This window comes from Theropithecus gelada, chromosome 2, assembly GCF_003255815.1.
Source record: "Theropithecus gelada isolate Dixy chromosome 2, Tgel_1.0, whole genome shotgun sequence".
Classification (NCBI taxonomy): Eukaryota; Metazoa; Chordata; class Mammalia; order Primates; family Cercopithecidae; genus Theropithecus; species Theropithecus gelada.
The window spans coordinates 63,295,284-63,304,140 of record NC_037669.1 but is presented as its reverse complement, the minus strand read 5'-3'; the positions used below and the strand labels follow the sequence as shown (position 1 = coordinate 63,304,140).

The following is an 8,857-nucleotide window of genomic DNA, read 5'->3' as shown; positions in this document are numbered from 1 at the left end:
GATCGAAATAATCAAAAAAATTGACAAACTTTTAGCTAGACTGATTAAGAAAAAAAGAGAGGACTTAAACTGACAAAATAAGGAATGAAAAAAAATGTACATTATCACTGCCCTTACAGAAATAAATATTTTACAAAGGAATACCGTCAACACTTCTATGGCAACAAATTAGATAACCTCGATGAAATGAACAAATTCCTGGGAAGACACAAACTAATGAAGCTTACGCAGTAGGAAATCAAAAATCTGAGTAGATCTATAACAAGTAAAAAATAAAATTAAAAGGTAATAAACAAGAAATCCCACAAAGAAAAACAAAGGACCAGATGGCATCACTGATTAATTCTACCAAATGATTAAAGAATTATCATCAATCCTTCACACACTGTTCTGCAAAGTAGAAGAGGAAGAACTAGTTCCCAACTCATTCCATGAAGCTATTCTCTGCCACCTAACCCAGACAAAGACATCACAAGAAGAATAAAATAGAACATAGACCCTTATGAATTGAAATGTAAATATCCTAAAAAGTAAACTGAATTTGAACTGCCCATGGGAGACTTTCCTAAAATCTTGACTCACAATATCATGAACACAACATTTTTTATACCATTATATTTAGGGCTATAGTAGAATAGCAGCAAATAAGTTTATGTGTATGCATGTGTGTATTATATATAACTATACTATATTATTATGTATTATACATGTAACAATTATAGAAGATTAGACAACTCTAGTAATATCTAATTAATATTTAATTTATTGCAAATCTAATAAGAGTTAATTTATTGTTTTTATTTAACAGTAATGGGAGTTGAGACCCAAAAATATGTGAGTTGTGGAAAGTCATTTAACCCCTACATGATCAAGTCTGAATTTGAACCCAAATATCCTAGACAATACTTCTCTGGAAGCTGGTATTAGGTGGATATTGAACCAATTCTTCGTTTGTCTCAGATCTCAGAAAATGTAAAACTTTAGAAAAGGATATGAATATTGTACATAAAATAAGGGGCAGACATTTCTTTTTCTTCACTTTATAATCTAGAAATAAAACCTACATAGGAAATTTATATGCATGTTTGTATGTTTGTGTTAAAGTATATGAACATGTATTTTATTTTCAAGGAAGAAATTATTTTCTAAATAAGGACAAATCTCCAATTCTTAAAGTATCCATCAGAATGTGATTCAATAGGTTTTGCAAAATCCTAGTTCAGATGTAACTTAATCACTAGTCATTATTTTGATGTGGGCCATATGTAGGACTCAACTGCTCAGAATTCTTAGCCAACAAGATAAGTCCTTGACAGGTTGTAATGGACTTGTCTATTTTATTTTGTTTTTTAAAACAAAACCAGTGTTGAAAAGAGAAACTTGGTTAGAATTTCCGTCTTTTTTTATAATGGATACTTTGGAAGAAAAGGAAACAAAAGGCTGTGAATAAGGAAGATTGTTAAGTTATACTTTTATGCATTTTATCCCTCCCTTCATTACACAATATTTATTGAACATCTATTACTTGTTAGGCATGCTGGAGACAGGCAGTAAACAAGACAGCCAAGTTCTCTATCCTTATTTTATTGCGGGAGAGAGAACCAATCAAAGATCACAAGGAGACAGGATGAAAGAAGGAAACCAGCCAAGTTACTACTAAGTAGCGCAACTGAGAGATATCTGTATTATCTACTGACCTTATGATGGCATCAGTAGAGATGGAAGGATGCGAATAAATATGAGAAATGCTTGGAGGCTGAACACAAGTAGTGTAATTTGTGTATTATGTTTGTTTGTGTTATATTGTTTTATGTTTCATATCAGTGATGTTACTTAAAATATGCTTAACCACATATCTCTATTAAAACCAAATATTATTTGCTCTTCATCATTGTAAATTTTTAAGTATTTTAGTGATAATACATTTTAATAAGTTTATTAAATCATTTTCAAAGATTTTCTCAAACATGAACTTAATGGAACTTACTTTGTAGATTATTAGCTTTCAAAGTCACAGAAAACAAAATGGAGAGAAAAAAATCTCAGGTTTGGTAAGTTGCTAGATACGGAGAACTTTGGTTCTCTCTTTTTGCCCTAAACACAAGTGGCTGAACATTTTCAAACTTAATGCTTAATAATAGAAATGAAAGTGATACCATTGGCATTGGTGGTTGTTTGTATTTCTGCTAGATAAGTCACTTAAATGAAATGACCAAATCAAGTTTGTGGTATGGACACAGATACCACCACCCATGGTATCAAAGATGAGTACCTAAAAGAGTTTGTAAAAATTACTGATAGGCTGAATTTATATTTTTCAAATGATATGCATATAATAAATTAAAATGTCAATATTTTAAAATAGTCACAAATATTTGTTTATTTATTTTTATTATTATTATTTTTTCCTCTGAAGTCCTTGCTCTTTATTGGGCAAGGGGTGAGGGAAGCAGACAGACTGGTTGGAGGTAGTAGACGGGTATGTGAGGACAAAATGCTACCCGAAAGCTAGCCAACTCATACTCCATTGAAATGGATGCTAATGCCCTTCAAACTCTGGGCATTGGTTTCACACACATCATCTTCCAGGGATAAAAGAAGGGGTTCTTGTAAAGCTTCTTTTTACCCTCAACCATGGAGGCCAGTTCTGAGTTCTGGTTTTCCTAGGACACTTCTAGTCACAAAGATCTCTGGACTGATCACGCATGGTGGAGTGGCAAGGTGAGTGTTTCAAAAGGGTAAGTAGAACCAGAGTCCTGCCCAAGCTCTGTTACATCAGTGCCTCCGTATGGCCTCCCAGCCCAACCAGAAATTGACAGAGAGGCATGTATATGGTGAAAAGATATACACACATTTAGAATTAGCCAGCTGGACTCAGTTTAAATGATCCCAATTTTGTTTGCAACATCCAAAGCATCGTAATCACGCAGTCGAACATATGCCTTCTTCTCTCCATCAGGCCGAATCAGGGTGTTGACCTGACCTTGGCCACATCAATGTCATAGAGCTTCTTCACAGTCTGTTTGATCTGGTGCTTGTTGGCTTTAACATCCACAATGAACACAAGTGTGTTGTTGTCTTCTATCTTATTTGTGGCCAACTCAGTGACCAGAGGAAACTTCATGATAGCATAGTGGTTAAGCTTGTTTCTCCTGGGAGCGCTCTTCCGAGGATACTTGGGCAGCCTCCAGAGTCGCAGTGTCTTGGGCCTCCCGAAGGTGGGTGATGTGAGGATCTTCTTTTTTTGTGTGACTGTGGACACCTTTCAACACTGCCTTCTTGGCCTTTAAAGCCTTCGCTTTGGTTTCGGCTTTAGGAGGGGCAGGAGCCTCCTTCTTCGCTTTCGGCGCCATCTTGTGAAAAGGATATTTGTTTATTTTAAATAATTAGTTTCTCTCTTTGCACCTACTTGAAATTATCAGAGAATGGAAATAAGATGAAATAAATTTAAATGATAAAACTAACATTTTAAAGTATATTTTGATTGTTGCACCCCGCTTGTAGGTATTGAAGAGATGTAAGTTATCTAGTGAATAAAAAGCATAAGGCAAAGTACAACTTTTCAATGTATCAGAAAAAAAATATATTCAAAATGCCATGTGCGAAGTGTATGCTCAATTCAAGGTGTTGAAACTATCAAGCCTCATGCAAGCTTTTTCTTAGCTTCTGTAATACCAAATAAGCCCTGCTATATGTCTTGATTTACCATGAAAGTTAAGTGTCACATTTTAGGCAAATAAAAATTATTAAAATTTGACAGCTGGCAAATTATGCTAACATCTGGTAACAAATCATTCTTGACAGTTCAATAGTACACTTCTTATTCCATAGCTATTAATATTATAAACAGCAAAATGCAAAAATTATAGCACCCAACTAACATATTCCCTGAAGTGATAGAAGGAAAGGACTGTTTATCTTAATGTGTAAGAAATGTCATCTTTTCACATCTGAGGTTTGAAGTAGATAGGAACTGAATAACTATAAACATGGGTGGCATCATGCAGTGCCACAAGCTAAAAAGAGATTTGAAAATTTCTGAATTTGGAGTGACATGATGATACATTTACAGTATGTGGAGGGAGTAAAGTAGTAAGAATGGATTGTAACCAATAATAGTAACAATAAAATGACATTACATGCTTATTCATCACTCATCTGGTACAATATCACTTTCTTGGTTAAGTTGGCTAATAGTTACATATAACGGAATTTCTAACTGGTGCTTTAACAAAATCAAGTTCTAGAATCTAGTAAGTGGTTAATTCCTGTCTGGCTCAAATACCTGGCGTTGGGATATGGATGTTCCTTGCTCTCACCCAACTTCTTAAAGGAGGGAAAGGAATTTTATTTTCAGCTTTTATTTTGATAGTGGTGGTTTGACCCATAAGTCAGTCTCATTCACTTAGAAGTGTTACAAAAAAAGGAATATAATACATAAAAATATAATCTTAACCAAAACAAATTGTGTTTACAAAATAAAAGCTGAACTGGGATGGGGGCATCTGGATTGTAGTTCTGGCTTGGTGGTCTAAAAATCTCTGTCCCTCCATGAGTGCAATTTTTTTTTCTTTTTCTTTTTAACTTTTATTTTAAGATCAAGGGCACATGTGGAGTCTTCTTATATAGGTAAGCTCATGTCACAAGGGTTTTTGTCACCCTGGTATTAAGCCTACTATCCATTACTTAGTTTTCTTGATCCTTTCCCTCCTTCTATGCTCCACCCTCCAGTAGGCCCCAGGGTCTATTGTTCCACTCCACGTGTCCATGTGTTCTCATCATTTAGCTCCCACTTATAAATGAAAACACACAGTTATTTGGTTTTCTGTTCCTGTGTTAGTTTGCTCAGGTTAATGGCCTTTAGCTCCATTCATGTTCCTGCAAGGACATGATTTCATTCCTTTTATGGTTGTGTAGTATTTCATGGTGTATATGTGCCACCTTTTCTTTATCCAGTCCACCATTGATGGGCATATGTGTTGATTCCTTGTCTTTGCTCTCGTGAATAGTGCTGCTGCGAACATACGCATGCATGTGTCTTTATGATAGAATGATTTATATTCCTTGGGTATATACCCAGGAAAGGGATTTCTGGGTTGAATATTATGTCTGTTTTTGGGCCTTTGAGGAATTGCCACACTGTTTTCCAGATGGGTGAGCTAATTTACACTCCCACCAACAGTGTATAAGCATTCATTTTTCTCTACAACCTCACCAGCACCTGTTAGTTTTTGACTTTTTAATAATTGCCATTCTGATTGGTGTGAGATGGTATCTCACTGTGGTTTTGATTTGCATTTCTCTAATGATCAATGATGCAGAGCTTTGTTTTTGTATGTGTTTTGGCTGCAGGTGTGTCTTCTTTTGAAAACTGTCTGTTCATGTCGTTTGCTCACTTTTTAATAGGGTTATTTGTTTTTGTTTTTGTTTTTTTTTCTTGTAAATCTGTTTAAGTTCCTTATAGATGCTGGATATCAGACCCTTATCAGATGCATAGTTTGGAAATATTTTCCCCCATTCTGTAAGTTGTCTGTTTATTCTGTCAGTATTTTACTGTGCAGAAGCTCTTTAGTTTAACTAGATCCCATTTGTCAATTTTTGCTTTTGTTACGATTGCTTTTGCTGTCTTCATCATGAAATCTTTGCCCATTCCTATCTCCAGAATGTTTTTATTGCCTAGGTTGTCTTGCAGGGTTTTTATAGTTTTGGGTTCTACATTTAAGTCTTTAATCCATTTTGAGTTGATTTTTGTTTTTATGCAATTTTCTTACTGTAAAATTAGAAGATTTAAGGAACATAAATTCTATAGTCATTTATAACTATGGAATGCATGTGCTCTTAACTTAGATCAAACTCCAATTGAATTTAGAAAATCTAGTCAACCAGGAACTAATTGATTAAACTTGCTGAATGATAAATGTAGAGAATTTTACTCACTCATACTTTTGTGTGTATCAATCACCAAGATCATATAATTAAGCAAAAGCAATGGTAGCTCTATTTTTTAATATACATGCAATTTTTAAAGAAAAATACAGTACCAAGTACAATATGAATTAACATAAGTATTTTATACCTTGATGAGAGACCCCAGGTATAAAATAACACTTCTAAAATGGTATCTTAAAGAACTATTTTATATATAGATATATTTTAGGAAGCTCCTGTGTTTTGTTTCTTGTTTGGCTGTAAGACTGCAGAGTTGAACATTCTAAAAATAATCAATGACTGAGAATTCATTTGCTTTACCACATTTATAGATAATTTATGGGTGGTTTTTCACTTCTCTAACACTCAAGCCTCAATTCATTTTCAAATACATCAAGTGTCATTTTAAGTATACAGTGGGCTCTTAATGAAATTTTTGTGTCTTATCTTTTAAATGTTTCAGAGATTTTTTTATAAAACTTGGTAAAAAAATACCAGAGTAACCTTCAGACATTTTTTATATTCTATAAGCTGAAATTAAACCACATGATTTTTTAAAAAAGAATTTAAATTCCAAACCATATTGCTTTATTACAGCAACAGAAACTTGTGCCCTAAATCAAATGCCCTATAAAAATATAAAAATATTGTATTTTAACTTTTTGCAATTTTAACAAAAGCTGTTCATTTGAGTTAAAATGTCATTTTATTAGTAGTTTTTCATTATGCATACTTGTCATTCTTTTTCCTTTTCTCTTTTTTTTTGGAAAATTTAAGATTTGCAGAGGAGAAATTACAAAAAACTATACTCTTTTGTTGTTGCAGTTGAATGCTAGATTAATAGTATAGTGAATCTTCATAGCTGATGACTGCATACTTAAACATTAGACTGTAGGGTCGGTAAATTTAGTTTTATTTTACAATAAAGTTTATTTAGATTGACTGTTTATGAAGAATAGCATCCTACTTTCTCTAAAAGTTTTCTTCTTTGACTGAGGAGGTTACTAAATTAAGCTGCTCACTTGTGAGGAAGATCTGCTGGTTCAAATGCCAGAGCAATGGGCCACCTGCTATAACAGAGAAACCTCATTGTTTTAAAGAGGTTAGCAAGCCTAATGGAAACTTGGTTACTGCCACGCTCTCACAGACTTGAGATTTTCTCTTGCTTCCTTCTGATATCCACCTTTGCTTCTGGCCTGATACATTTAAAGAATTTGGGAAAGAGAATCACTGAGAAGCAGGGGTTCCACTGCCACTACTATTTCAATAGCGGAGGTGGTGTGCTATAGAAACTTGGAGGATGGGTTATGTTATTAGCCTACATTCTTTATCCCTTTGTTATAGGATCTTTGAGGTGCCGCCTTTCCGGCCAGAAAGTTCTGTGGCCAGTGGTGCCTTTGCCTGAGTTTTGCTTGAGCCTGCTGGGCTCATTCTGCCTACTCAGCCTGGCAGGCTGTGCTCAGCTCATGCTACCAGCCTGGATCCCTTGCCTCCAAGGAAGACTGAGTCAGGAGTAGAATGGCGAGAGATGTGTGAGCAAGCATCGGGTCTGGTCACACTGTGCAGCCAGGCAAACCAGCTGCTGCCACAGGGTGGGCAGCTCCAGGTGCTGGCATGGGCTTTGGCTCTCTACAAGTCTGCAGCTGCACCAGGCACATAGCAAGCAGTTTCTCTGACTGGCACTAGGGAATGTGGTGGTGCCTGGAAGCTTGGAGATGTCAAAAACCGCAGGGCTTCAAAGAGGTAGTCACAGCCCTGGTTTGGGGAGCTCCCAGGTCTGGGCTCCCCGAAGGGCTGCAGCTCTTCTCTCCTTCTCTTCCCCCTCAACATGGAGAGCAAGAAGTATGTTTCAGACCGTCTTGTGTTACCGCAATTTTCGCCTCGCCATTTGGCAGGTCCTGAAGTTTTGTCCTACAACCAGGAAGAATGAGTTCTGCAGACAAGCAAAGGGTGAGCAAGATGAAGAGGAGCTTTATTGAGCTATAGAACAACTCAGTCTCTCACAGGGGGCATCTCCTTTCCACAGCCAGGGTGTCCCCTGAAATATTCAGCTCCCAGCAGAGCGAGTAGCTCCTCTCTGCAGCCAGTCCTTCTGATGTCTGTAGCTCTTAGCAGAGAGGAGCCCCTGGAGTGTGTAGCTCCATTCTGCAGCTGGTTGTCTCCACATCTGCTCAGCTCTGGTTGAGCTGGGGCTTTTACTGTGCAGAAGCTCTTTAGTTTAACTAGATCCCATTCGTCAATTTTTGTTTTTGTTACAATTGCTTTTGCTGTCTTCCTCCCCTTCCTGGAGGAAGTGTGTGCTGACTGGTCTACAAGCAGCAATGGGCGGGGCCAGAAAAGGAACCACAAGTTCCCATTCCTGTCCAGGGGACTGGCAGCCTGGACCCCAGCCTTCAGGCCCTCTGTGACCTGAAGGTGGAGCCTCGCTAGGGACCCACCCCCTTCCACCCAGGAATGTGTCTACTTCCTGCTGCCTTTCATGGCACCCAGGCTGCAGGTGCCAAGGGGCGGCCAAGGTACTCAGCTTTATGGGACAAGCTAGAGCAATGTAGTGAGGAATAGAGATGTAATAGTTGAGGGTTTAGCAATTTTAAATAGGGCGATATTGATAGACCTCAATGAGAAGAGGGTGTCAGGGTGAAAAATCAGAAGTGAGGAGACTTCTGGTTTCAGCTCTGACATGTAAAGGACTTGGAAGTCATTACTCTCATCCTTACAACAAGAAAAAGGCTGAATGGACTGAAAATCAGTTACTTTTCTTGGACCCATCAGATAAGTAAGGTTAAAGGGAAACCTGCCATCCTGAAATATGAAGATAGATGTGAATCCAGAGAGTTACAGAAGACACCTACTCATCTGGAGTAGCAGCTGCTAGAAACATAAATTAACATCAACCAAATAAATGGTAATTTTGTTAGATTGCTGGAGG

At 37.0% G+C, this 8,857-nt stretch overlaps 1 pseudogene; it reads right to left on the bottom strand.

Moving 5' to 3' along the window:
• Positions 1-2,879: 2,879 nt before the first annotated feature.
• LOC112619572 lies at positions 2,880-3,353 on the bottom strand (annotated as a pseudogene).
• Positions 3,354-8,857: the final 5,504 nt, after the last annotated feature.